This window comes from Panthera onca, chromosome A2 (genome assembly GCF_046562875.1).
Source record: "Panthera onca isolate mPanOnc1 chromosome A2, mPanOnc1 haplotype 2, whole genome shotgun sequence".
Taxonomy (NCBI): Eukaryota; Metazoa; Chordata; class Mammalia; order Carnivora; family Felidae; genus Panthera; species Panthera onca.
In genome coordinates, this window is record NC_138340.1 from 105767217 (window position 1) to 105781446 (window position 14230).

Sequence of the window (14230 nt, forward strand, 5' to 3'; positions counted from 1 at the left end):
GGGCACCTGTTGGGATGAGCACTGGGTGTTGTAGGGAAACCAATCTGACAATAAATTATATATATATATAAAAGTATGTGTATATATATGTATGTGTATATATATATGTATATATGTATATATAAAAGTATATTTCTCTTTATTCCTGGTTTGCTAAGATATTTTCTTGTTTTGTATGAAGGGACATCGAAGTATATTGAATTCTTTTATTCTGCCCCAACTTCTATGATAAAAACAATTTATTCTCTAAATTTTAATGTAGATATTACAGTAACACATTTTCTCATACTAAATAAACCATTTTTTCTTTTTTTTTTTTAGAATAGACTCTAAACAGTGATGATATAGTAATTTGTATGTTACTGTATTCAGTTTGCTAATATTTTATTAAGGATTTTTGAATCTGTTGTTCAAAACATTCTTCTCTTATGCAGTCCTTATGTGATTTTGGGTCCAGTGTAGGAAAGCCTCATAAATGAAGTTTTGGGTGACTTTTTCTGTTTTTCTATAATTTGGAAAATTGTATCAGGTAAGGATTAATTTTTCTCTTGTCAGTTTAATAAAACTAGTGACAATATCAGATTTTATTTTTGTTTATCCTTTCCACTGTTTTTCTTTTTAAGATTTAGTAACTATTTCAAAATTAAAAACTCTTATTTTTCGGTATTCTATTACTGATGTTTTATTAGACCAAATTTCCCCACTCTTAGTTTATTGCTTCTCTTTCTTTCATAGTATTGGCTTTCCCTGAATGATTGGAAATTCTTGGCTGGAGAGTTATCTTCTTCCTTGAGGTTTCCTATTGGACTATCTATTAGTTCTAACACTATTTTTGTAGAGCAGGTACAATGATCAAGTAGTGGTTGGGAGATTTAAAACCTTTAATATATGCATTTTAATTTTAATTTTTGCAATGCGGTGCATGATTCTGTTCACCTAGATTAAGTTAGGCAGGTGTGGCTTCATGTGTGGCTTTCCTGCTGTGACATAAAAACTAAATTTACGAAACAGGCCACCAGTGGTGGTGATGAGAGATGAGACAGGCCAAGAGGGATGGCAGTTTGTGAAACTCCACAGATTAAGTTTTTCTTCTACTCTATCTATATCCTCAGGTTGATGTGGTTTATTGTGTAAGAGATTACCAAATGCCATTTAGAAGTAAGACTTTTGACTAAGGTGGATAATCAATCAGGGCAGGAAAAAATAAAAGTTATTGTAAAGAATGATAATAACAGGTATTGGTTAAATTTTGGGAAAATAGCCTCAGAAAGCGCTGTATGTAATTTGATATATTTTTGTGTTCAATTTGGTGATATGTATCAAATCGTTAAATCTGGGAATAAGCCAGGCAATCCTATATCTAAACGCTTATTTGAAGGAAATAATCAGAAAAATGCTCAAAGATGAATTCTGAAAATGTTTACCAAAGCATTATTAAGAATGGTTAATAAACTTAAAACAGCCTAAAAGACCAAAGATAGGGGATGATTAAATCAGAATATTAATAAGATTTTATCAAATAAAAACTCCAGTGGCTTATTTTGTTTTGTAAATGCATAATAAGATGTCCCACATTTGAACGTTCATGTTTCGAATTAGCATACTGAACACTCTGAGAAGTCCTGCAATTAAAACTTTTACAACTGTTTCCACTTTGTTTGATCCACATGACTCTTTTCTCCCTTCTTGTAATTTAGAACATCTTGGAACACTTTCAGAAAGTAGTTTGGAAAAAAGTGTTAAAAAGTTTGTGTTAGATCCATTTAATAAAACATTACTCACTAATAAAGAATTTAATGAGGCATGTTTACTGACTTAGAAAGTTTAAAAAATAAATAAATAAATAAATAAGTTTTAGTAATATATATAACCATATTACTGACTGTATATATGTATGTATTGTATAGGATATATACATTACATATATGTTATATATCATATATAACATGTACTATATATTAAGGAAAATGAAGCATATATAGAATGATACTATTATGTCAAATATCTCCGTCTAACAAGTTCATAGGAGCATTCTGGAAGAATATACATTATAAGGTTAATGTGGCAAAGAAATCATGAATAATTTTATTTTTATATTTCTTTTTAAAATTTCTTCAAAAAATTTTACACGAGGGATATATTATTTTGTGGCCAGAAGAAAACATTAAACATCCTATGGAAGTTTAGAGGTAATTTTCCTCAAGGGCTTAACATTTTATTGTAAGAGAGTTTAGAAAACATATTTGAATGATAATAGCATTACTAGAGTAGTAAGTACATGACATCTTTGAGTAGATATACAATGCAGTTAGGGTAGACTACCCTTATTTATATGTAAAATGTTGATTTTTAGAAATTCAAGTAAGTACTATAGTGATTTTTTTTTACTCCAAGTGTACTTGAATAATTAATTAATCTCCACATTCAGAATTAATGGTAAATAAAAACTTGCAGTATTCAATAATATATGTCAGTTTACTTTGGCTTTGGATAAAAAGAAAAAAAAATTCTTCAAGCTTAAGTAAGTTATATTATTCAATTATAACAATTAAAATGCCATCATTAGCATCACTCACTTCTTCACTAAGTTCACTACTCTGTGTGAACTTGGTTTTGTTCAAAGTGCACGGCCAATGGCTCCAACCACAGTAAAATGTTTTTCGGGCTCTTTCTCACAACTTTGTACTTTGATTTGATCCTTCTGTTCTTTGAGCCAAATCTTCTCTTTTCATATTCCTCAAAGTTTATCCCATATAGGAGTCCTTTGAAGTCAAAGGCAAACAAGATTTGGATAACCTTATTTTTCCACATCTGAGTTTTGTTTTTAAGACATGTTTGTTTTTTTTTTTTTTTTCTTTCTGTCCAGATGAGGTTTGCTAAGGACCAGATGTATTCTCAAGGCTCAGGTAGGTATGCACCCAACCAAACAGCCCCCGGTGGTTCCCAGTGATTTTCTGGAATGAAAGGAGAGATGGACATATATATGTGTATATGTTTCCTGTAAGGTCAACAGAAGAAAAGTCATAAATGTGTTTCCTGAAGAAAACCTAGAGGTCAAGATAGGGAAAGACCTCTTCCCAGAGCTATACATTCTTTCCTAAGATTTCTTATCCTGGTAAAATTGGTGGAATAAAAATTTTAGCAGGTGACCAGGTTTATTAAACTATTTTCCCATTGTTGATCATTTATCATTTTGTCTTTATTCTCAGGTGATTCCATTTCCATCTATAGAAAGTTAATAAATACCTATTAACAACTATTTTATTAGTTGTGCATTTGTGGGGCTTACTTATTAGTAACTGAGAAATCCTTAGTTTCAGTATGAGGAACTGTTTGAAATTAACATGCATTGCAAACGAAGATAAATTGGATATAACTAAGTGAATTGGAATCCTGCCCATTTTGTTCTCATAATTCTTTCTTACTGTACGTTCCCTTCTCTTCCCTCATTAGGATAAAAAATATTTTCTTTTGAATTTTTCATTCGTGTCACTGAAGAAATTTCCTCATGTCTGTGCCACTTGTTTTGCTCTCCAGAAATCTTTGGCCTATTTGGAGACTGTGTTTTGGAATTAATAATGACATTTGTTACCAGGTTTTTAAAATGGTGCTGCAGATGGCTGGAGTGGGCAAACATGTAACCACAAAACACACAAGATTTCCACAAATTGCATTAAAAACAGCCAAGGTGTTTTTCCAATCCCCAAACAATTGTTAATTGCTTTTCCCACCTTAGTAGAGTGTAGAATGAAAATTTTTATGTAAAACATTCAAAACTTGATATTTAAAATGATTTTTTTTTAATTTTTCCAATTTAGGAGATTTTCTATGTGATAAATAGTAATATTCTGGTAACTTGTAAGTTTTCCTTTTGAGTAAGTTTAGACCATTTGTGATAGTTACATCATTACTATATGATTGCACACATAGCCTGTATCCATGCACAAAAAAGTCAAAAGCTTCTACCTGAGAAAGTTCTCAATTGATGCATTAATTTCATCATATTCATTACTTATTTCTTTTTATTTTTGTCCAAATTGAGATAATTCTACCCTTGGAGAAGACTTAAAAATTAATGCAAATTATAAGAATTTTGCAAAGATGCACAGGAAACTGTAAACAGTGCTTGCCTCTGTGGGATAAAACTGCAGGGTTGTTTTGGGTAAAAGGGACTTTTTTTTTTTGCTTTTTACCCTCTGAACAGTTTGAGATTTTTACTATGAGGATTTTGCTATTATAATGAAATAAATTAAAAAGTTATCCTGGTGTGCTATTGAATTATTTCAGAGAAGAGAAAACATAGTACGTGCTAACCCTTTATTGGACTTCAAGAAACCAAGCATAATTATATTTTAATTTAAGTAGTTGCCATTTGGGGCAGGTTTGCGGAAATCTACTTGTAAATAGGGGAAAGTTCTTTCATGAAGACATATGTGGATTTCATATCAAAGGACTTCTCTCCCATTCCATTTCCACATAGTACCGGAAATGAAATTTGTAGAGGCTGTGTCATATAGAGCCTACACCTCAGTCAATATAAGTGATATTATTGCTTAATATTTATAACTTTTCTGGTATCCTGCTGTAGGGGAGAAAAAATAATTCCCCCCACCCCCCACCTTTCTGAGTTCTTAGCTGAGGTCCCTATGGTAAAAGCCAGACCAACAAGGGAAAAATAAATTTATTAACACATACAAGTCACATATACATGAGAGATGCCCAGGAAAAAGTGAGTAACTCATGGGATTCAGGCTTAAATACTATCTTAGTAAGGAAATGGGAGGAGTAGAGGCCTTTTAAGGGAGAATAAATGATTTTTGGAAAGATGAATGTGCCCTCAGTAAAATACACGGGGGGTATGAGAGTTTGTGAAAATTTTCTGGGTGTCGAATGGACTTCCAGGCTTCTCTCTTGTGATAAGAGTCAATTCTTTCTGGTTGATGAAATTTCTGGGTAGATTTGGGGACCACTGAGTACCTTTTGAGAATGTGTCTTTAGACAGATAAATGGAGTTCAGAGAAAGCCTCTCCTGCCTTTGCTTTTTTCAAGTGCCTACAGCTCAAAATAATCAATATGGCAAAGTGGCATCTTTCGGGGTGGTACATTGAGCTGCCTTTTGCTGCCCCAGAGAATAATCGTGACTACTTCACAATTACATAATTTAATATCCTTTACTAGAGGCTACCTTCAAACATCAACAAAATGTTGAAGAGAGCTAACTGTGGCTCTCTAGTAAACAAAACCTTATATCCTAAGCATTTTTTTACCCCTATACCTAATGTTAGTTTTCTCCCAGATCCAGAGATCCAATTTTAACCAAAATATAACTTATGGAATATTTTTAGTGCTATTTGAAAGAGTTTGTAAGTGTCTTTAGATTAATTGATGTAATAAATATAAGAAGTAATAGATGCCAAAAAAATTTTTTTAAATAAACCTAGTTTAAAAATCCTTCTTATAGGAAAGGGCTAATTCCAAAAGAATTTGCTATTGAATTGGATTTCTTAAAATGCACATAAATTTTTAATTACCATTACAGAAGGATTCTGTATCCAGTCTCCAAATTTAGAAAGCCATCGGTGTTGGATCTAAGTTCACATTTATTAATAAAAGCTTCTGAGCAGAAGATGGATAGCTTTAACAGAGGACACTCTCACTACACAGTCAGTGCAGTTACTGGGTAGACTTCAGGACCCAAAGAATCATCTGCAGATGTCATATTAGTGTTTATCATCATCAAAGCCTGCATCACTGTATCACATGACTATACCAGTAATACAATGTGTTCTCCATTGAACTTTTTTTGTTTTTTGTTTTTTTTTTTCAGCTACATTTATGGTGAAGGAGAGTACTATGTCTTTGAGTTTGTCTTTCAGATATTGTTATGGTATTAAATGCAATGGCACCTCATTTCATGACACCATGCAATCTGTTAAAAAACCTTAAAGAAAATGAGCATCTCTCAATCAAGGGATATAACCAATTCTATGAAAGTTTTATATTATGCTTTTTAAAAAACTGATGTTACATTTCAAATGTCTTTCAATTACTTCCTTAATTGTCTCTTTTCTCACTTGGAAAGTACATGAGAAATAGGTCACATTTTTAGATATGGAAGGAATGCAAAGCCTATATTTCACATTAGAATGAAAGTGCTAAAAATTGTCTACACTTATTTTGGTGCTGATATTAAAAATATAGTTATTCGTATGCATGATCATTATCTGTTCTCACACGGGCTTTGTATCTGAATGATTTCCAAAAATACTAGGGGCACAGCATAAATGAAGTTATGAGTTATCTAATTAATGAAGGCAAAAACCCTGTAGTCATTGAATTAATATAGGCCTTGAATTAATATAAATGAAATTTCTCCATTACAGGTGAAGTTTAACCAGCACATCTGAACTTACTCACTTTTCTGCCTGTTTCTTAAGGTAGGTATTTTCTTGAACTTGCTGTGTCTCCTTCCAGATCATTTTATTCTCTAGTCAGAGCTGTTATTTGGTCCCAAATTCCTTAGAAGAGGTTAGTTCGTAATAATTTTTTACTAAGGTTGTCACCTGTATCTGGATTTTACCTGGAAATTATTTTCTCTGAAACAAATAAAATCTTTTTTCAGGATGCTGGGACTTTGCCATTAAAAAATATGTTCTTCAGAAGAAATAGAAGCTTGAAAGTTATAATTGCAATAATTTCCTTCTTCCTTAAACAAAACCAAAAGAATAATTACTTGCTGAATTATAGACTCAGTTTCTAGTGTAAGACTTACATAAATCTTTTTTTAAAAATAGATTTTATCTTCTCTTTTGACAAAAGATAATACATAGATTCTTTTTCTCACTATTATTTTCTTATGTAATATTCAGTAATTATAATTTTCATAAGGTAATTCAGGAAAGAGGTTTCAAGATCATAGTTTTTCCAAGCACACACACACACACACACACACACACACACACCCCTCTGATACCCAATAAAAAATGGCTAGGGAAAAATGATTTAAACCCTTTTGTTACAAACATTCCTCTCATTCTGTATCTTCTCTTTACCAGTATCCATATTTTTCATATTTCCCAGAAAAAGATTTCACTAGGTATCATCAATATGGTCAAGATACTAAGGAGAGATATGAAAGGGAGAAGCCAAATATCCAAATACAGTATTTTGGAAAGCAGAATACAAACAAACATTTTTTAAAGAATATATATATATATATATATATATATATATATATATATATATATACAGGCATATTTAAAAGGTATTGCTTTGCATGTAAATACTAATAAAATATGGCCTACCCCATAGAAAAGATGTTTTGACCCAGTAGTACATAGTCAGAATGGTGGCCAGTCGGATCATGTGCATAACCACCAAGGATAATCAACTCTGGTTGTTTAGCTCTAATGATAATATCTCGTCTTTAAGAAGTGCTTTTACAATTTACATAGTTAAATCTCTTATAACATAATAAAATAGTTTTAGTCTCATTTTTGCAAATGAGAAAACAGAGACCTGGGAGATTAAATGTGTTCTTTGGTGTCACTCACCAAGCAAATGGCAGGGCCACACCCGAACTCGAAGCTTGTCTTAAATCTAAAATGTTTGCTTTTTCTTCTATCCATGCTGTCTCAATCTTGCAATAAAAAGTGCAAAGTCCCTATTAATGATGTGGCAGGTAAATTATTGGCAAGGTCTCTGATTCCTGGGATGTGTATTTTGAGCCCTGTTACCTTTCTCTTCGCAGCCATGGTTAGTTACTGATTAGTTTTATCTGATCTTGCACTGCCCCGTCTGTAGCAGCAGGGAACTTAGTCCTGGCTTTACTTCCTGAGTGGAAGGTGGGACATGAGGTCCAGGTGTCAGTTCCTGGACTTATATGGAAGGGAAAGAAAATGATTAATGTGATTAGGGCTTTTCAAATCTGTACTGTATGGACTGTAGTGACTCAGAATTCTCACCTAGTCCCAACCCTTTTTTTATGGTTTAGGAGAATTCCACCACTCTTGCTTTTTATTATTACCTAAGAAAGAATAGAACTTGTTCTAGGAGTGGAAGGCTGAGGGTTGAAAGATGGAGATCCTTTAGATCAGAGGCAATGTAGTGTTAGGAGCTGATTCTGGAGTCTGGTTCTACTTCTGGCTCTGCTGCTTTCTAATCCTGTGACCTCGATGTTACCTAATGTCTCAGTTTCTCCACCCGTAAGATGGAGATAATAATCATAATCAAAATCTCATAAGGCCATCATCAAGAATAGATGCGCAGCATCTATGAAGTGCATATAAGGGTACTTGACACATAAGCGCTACATAAATATTGTGTATCATTTGGCATTGAAGAGCTTTTTCTGCAATTAAAAAAAAAAGTGGCACAGCATATCTTTATGATGCCTGAAGATAATGTTCAAAAGTATAGTGAGAGCACCTTTATGTTAAATGTAGCTAGATCATTTCTGGAACAGGATAATCAGGTATAAATCAGAACCAAGTACCTGTACCCAATCAGTGAATATACATAATGGATGTCATTTTGCAGTGGCTGAAATGGTGCGAAGGAAGTGTTGGGTTAATGATTTATAAGTAGTTCATTAAGAAAAAACCTCTCTACTTCAATAAATTTCTCAATCAGTAAGTATGTGTTGGTTTATGACTTTCAAAAGATTGTTAATTTATCATGCTAAACTCACATGGCAGAGAAATAGAACAGAGGAACTATCTTTGGCGATCGGCAGAGAAATCCAATAGAGAAACTATCTTTGGTGAACTACAGACTCATGACAGTCTAAATGAAGGTGTGGTGTTGTAAAAACTTACATTTTTTTAAAGCTCTATATCTTTCTGTTGGCTCGCTCATCCGAGAACCACGTGAGAGGCGGCACGCTGTGGTCACCATGCTGCAGGGAAAGGACATGGGTTGGCTTCTGCCCTGTCTGAGTTTGAATTCAGCTCTGCCACATGCAAGATGTGTCAGTTTAGACATTCAAACTTCCCCATTCTCAGTTTCCTTATCTGCAGAAGAAGCAGGAGATAATAATACCTACTCCATAGGATTACTTTACTAATTGAATAATCTATGTGAAGCACCTAGATCTGTGGACCGTATAGGTTAGCTCTTTGAAATGAATTGCTTAATGATCCTGTGAATGTGATTTCTGCGCTATTCCCAAGAGAGACACCTGGGGATCATCTTTGACTTATTTTTCACTCTTAAATCACCCCTACCCTACATTCATTTGTTTTGCTAGGGTCTTGTTAGTGATATCTCTCTAATCTATGTTATAACAAGTCTGTCATTTCTTATTTTTTGAAGTTTATCTATTTTGAGAGAGAGAGAGAGAGAGACAGAGAGACAGAGAGCATGCATATGTGGAGGAGGGGTAGAGGGAGAGGGAGAGAGAGAACCCCAAGCAAGCTTTATGTTCAGCACAGGGATTGACACAGGGTCCTTCTAATGACGGTGAGATCATGACCTCAGCCGGAATCAAATGTCAGATGCTCAACTGACTGAGCCACCCAGGCTCCCCAAGCCTGTCATTTCTGTTCCAATTATATCTTGATGGGGTTTTTCAATAATCTCTTACTTGATCTCCCTTCTAACAAATGTATGTTGTATTTTAACTCACTATGGGGACAAGGTTTGTGTTTACTTTTTTTTTTATGTTTATAATCTTAATGCCATCCTAGTGCCTAATACATAGTAGGTACGGAATGCACACACACACACACACACACACACACACACACACACTTTTTGAAAAATTAACAAAAGAATGAAATTCATATCACTGAAATTACTCTCCACTCTATAAAACTGATCACATTATTTCTGGTTGTAACCTTTCGGTGGTTTCCCATTTGTATTAGTTGAGGTTCCCTAGAGAAATAGTGACACATAAAATTGAGTATCAAATCATTGCTCAGAGGATAATATCAAACCCCTGGCAGGGAATCTATGGCCTTCCATGATTTGGTCTCCAACTCTTCAAACTCATCGCCTGCCATTCTGAATCACTCAGAGTGCCAATCATGAGCCATACATCCTTATTCTCCGAGCCAGGACACCTCATGTTTCCTCCACACCAAAAGTCCCCGTGCCATATATCTTTACTTTCTAAAACTCATTTTTAACATTTCCCTCTTTTCTGAAGGCTTTCACGATGGTTTTCATTCTGCTGTCTGTTGGAAGATTATGGCTTCTATGAGTTTGTGCGTCTACTGTTCACATGCCTACTCCTGATATGGAACTCAGCACCATGGTAGTACTTGCTGTGTGGTTTCTTCTAGACTTCTCTGAGAGAAAGACTGCATTTTAGTAATCTTTTTATTTACATCTCTAGGAGACAAGTTCTTTTATTTATTTATTTTTTTGGAAGACATGTTCTTAAAAAGTGCTTGGTTCATACTGTTGAATGTATTCATGGCAAAATGAATTAGTGAGTTGATAATTTTTTAAAATGACACAGAAAATCTTTATTTTCATTTTTATGCTTTTTGGATTTTTTTTTCTCTTTATAGAACCCAGAACACAATTTAAGTTGCAGCTATTATAAGGAACCATACATTCCAAACTTCATGGAGTTTGAAAATATCAGCAATAGAGTCTGTCCTTTAAGTATTCAGAGACTTCTATCATATGACAATGTCACCTCTGAGGATAAACCTACTGGTATAGACTGGTTCATTAAAGAGAATAAAACTTCACAGGAGTGAGGAGAGCCTTAGGAAAATGATAGGGGAGACTTATTATCATGAATAATGAGAAAATTGCCATTCTCACAAGTTTTCTTGGTCCATGTGCTAGCAGCTTGATTTTTAAAACTTTCCATATACACATAAATGAAAACATTAAGTTATGAAAGAACTACAGTCTCAAATACCCATGTTAAATGATAAATAACCTATGTAGAGCAGGCAAGCACAAGAGAAAATTTCCAAGTCTAGCAATATGGAAGTTATACAAATATGCCGTTGAGCATTTATATACCAAAATATATGTATGGGGAATTGAAGCCATCAAGCCAAACATATTTAAAACAAACCCAGGACATTGAATAAATTGGTTAATCATTTCATGCTTTATTCTTATCATTTCTGTGCTTTATCAATTCTTATATTTTTGTACTTTAGCTAATGTATAATTGGTGCTGGCTTTCTATTTTCTCCAAAAATTGTGCAAGTATAAAAATAATGTTTAAAGTCCCATTCCACTTTAGAGATTAAAAACTTATGTGAGTTGTCCAGAGTGAAGTCTTAGGTGAATGTTGGAAATATTTCTGTGAAGATTCCCTACATTCCGGGTACCATACAGTAGGCTGAAAAGGCATGATAACAAATAAGGTTTTTTGGCCACTGCAAGTATGAGCTTGAGTTATGTTGTGCGCTTCTGAGACACAAGTTCAGACATTTCTCAGATATTCACACTGCAGGTGGGCTGATGTTAAAAGGAAGAGATGACCCTTATTTCTCTTGCCAAGGGTAAGCTTCATGAGGTATAAGGGAATTAAAGAGGATTTTCCTCTCTTCAAGTATCAACTCCTTCTAAAGGAGTATCTTCTCAGGTCATGTAGTTTCCTAGATGGTGCTTTGTTACTCTGAAAGCTTCTCATTCCTCATACTTTGGGGGGCAGCACTGACATGAGTGGGGCAGCATGTGTGTTCATTAATACGGGACTTGGAGTAAGATGACCACGTTCAAAATTCGGGGCAAGTTATCTCACCTTTAAGTTTTCATTTCATCACCTTGATTTAATATCCGATATTACCAGTCTCATTGCATTGTTGTGAACTTTAATGAAATTTCTATGTAAGCTGGCACTGAGTAAGTAGACAACAAGCATGGCTTTTAATAGTTATGATTAATTTATTCCCTGTTTGGTTTTCTATTCTTTTATTTCTGTTAACAAGCACTTTGGGGGAAAAGTTAGAGCCTATTTTTTTTTTTTTTTTTTAATTTTGGTGATTTGGGCAGTTTTTTTGAAACTGTTTATTTTCTGTCAACCTCATTTCTATTTTGTTTGCCTTTGTAGAAGAGCAGCTTAAGATCATCCAGTGGTTGTTCCTGCCCATTCAGTGGCCGGGCAGAGGGAGCTGCACACCAGTCTTCAGTGGTAGGCTGAGCGCTCCAGTCTTCAGTAGGGAGCTGCTGAGTAGGCACAGAGGGTACCTGCATGCCTTCAGACCGGTCCTCGACTTCAGGTCAAGCCCGGTGAACTCAGGAGCTGAAGTCATCCCTTTACCCTGAAATCCCTCCTTGGTCCCAACTTTTTCAGCAGCAGCCTGCTCTTCCTTTTCAATGTATTCAGGATCTCTGTAGAAGTAGAGATCAGGCATGCGCAGGCATGGTGACCTGCACGGGCATAACTTCCCGGGGCCAGCATCCACCACAACAGACCCACCACGTGAGCTCCACCGTTGTTGCAAGGGGTGACAGTGTCCACATAGTGCAGAGGAGAGTGTGTATTACACTGAGCGATGGTGGGCAGGTTAACATAAGACACCTCTATGAGAGGCTGGTGGTCAACCCTGGGAGCAGTAACCACCAGAAGTCTCGGCTCCACGAAGGTGCCCGGATGTGGTTAGTGAAAGTTCCAGGAGTGAAGCAGCCAGCAATAGAAGTGGCTCCACGAGCAGCAGCAAACTTCAGCACAGCTCGCTCGCTGGATGATATGACACTGACATCAGCCGGATTTTCAACGGCAACGGTGGCTCTAGCTGCCAGCACAAGCTTCTCCCAAGTTCTCTTCAGTTTTATGTAGATACCATCACTTTTTCTTTTGTAGACGTACTGTTCCATTTGAAAGTTGAGGTTGGTGCCACCAAGGTGGGTTCCTGCTGCAAAGAATTTGAGGACATCCTCCTCTTTCATTTGCAGGCCATCAGGGGCTCCCAACATCGTGAAAGTTTCTCTCTGAGTTAGGACGGGAATGCAAAACGCCCTATGGACCCCTCCCTGGGCAGCACATAAAGCGATTTCAGCAGTTTGATGAGCTATGACTTTCATTCCAAAGGTAAAAATCCAGACAAAGTTTGTTGTATGTATCACTTACTTTTAGTTTACTTGTATAATGCCACTTGCCCATCCCCCTCCTCTCTTGTCTCCTGCCAACGGCGCGGCATTTGACATGTTTGGCTAGGAGAGATACAAAGGGAGAAGCCGGGAGTGATTCTTTGCAGGATTTCTCTCCTAATCCCCAAAGTCTATCTTTTCTATCAGTTCTGCTTTGCTCCAGGTTCACGTATATACAGGAAATTGATGACAAGGCAGTGCTATCCCACGCCGTGCTTCAGAGTAGTGTGTTTATCAGCAGTCTGGCAGCCGGAGCTGGGGAAGCACATACTAGCTCTGCATGGCAGCAAACAGCCTCTGACTTGGGCAGTGGCATCCAGGAGCCGTCCCCCTGGGGCAGTGGCATCCAGGCATTCTACGAGGTGCTCAGGCTGCCAGCATGAAGTCCAAATGTACTGCTTCTCCTCTTTTTTGCTCCCCGTGGAAGTTACATATCTCATAGCCTTTGTTCTGGTCCTGATACCACTTTTACCAGTCATTCTATTTCATTGTGTTCTCCTTCCAGAAAGGGAGCCGGTCAATTAATGAATCCTTTGATTATCCTAAATAACTTACCAATCTATATAATTCAAATAAACTGGATTTGTGAAAGGATAAAGCCAAGAGAATTATTCAGAATTATTTATTTTCCAAAGTATACAACATGGAATACTTTGATTTTTTTTTTAGATGTTCTGAGGTATTAAAATATAATGCTGAGTTAGGGCAACATTACACGCAGAAATGATGATAAATTAATTTATAAAAACACTTGAAATGATCTAGATAAGGACAGCTGATCTTAAGTTCAGAGATAGTTTATAAGGGCAATAAAAAATGGAAGTCCTGGGGCGCCTGGGTGGCTCAGTCGGTTGGGCATCCGACTTCGGCTCAGGCACGATCTCATGGTATGTGAGTTCGAGCCCCGCGTCGGGCTTTGTGCTGACTGCTCAGACCCTGGAGCCTGTTTCAGATTGTGTCTCCCTCTCTCTCTGACCCTCCCTCGTTCATGCTCTGTCTCTCTCTGTCTCAAAAATAAATAAACGTTTAAAAAAAAAATGGAAGTCCTATTAGAATATTAGCTAACAGTCAAATGTTTGCTTCTCTGTCCATATTCATATATGAACTGGTGATATGAGGTTGATGGCATCTGTTGGATTGAGGAACCTCAGAAATCTTTACG

General features: G+C 35.9%; 1 long non-coding RNA gene and 1 pseudogene across 1 annotated transcript in view; one reads left to right on the top strand and one right to left on the bottom strand.

Moving 5' to 3' along the window:
• The window catches only part of LOC132679225 (uncharacterized), a 64762-nt gene extending 61831 nt beyond the window's left edge, over positions 1 to 2931 (top strand). The window contains exon 3 of the long non-coding RNA XR_009610020.3: positions 2867 to 2931. This is a non-coding gene — a long non-coding RNA (uncharacterized LOC132679225). The remainder of the gene's footprint in view (positions 1 to 2866) is intronic.
• A 9112-nt stretch (positions 2932 to 12043) lies between these two features.
• Positions 12044 to 13690, bottom strand: LOC132676639 (small ribosomal subunit protein uS2 pseudogene; annotated as a pseudogene).
• Between the last annotated feature and the right edge of the window lie 540 nt (positions 13691 to 14230).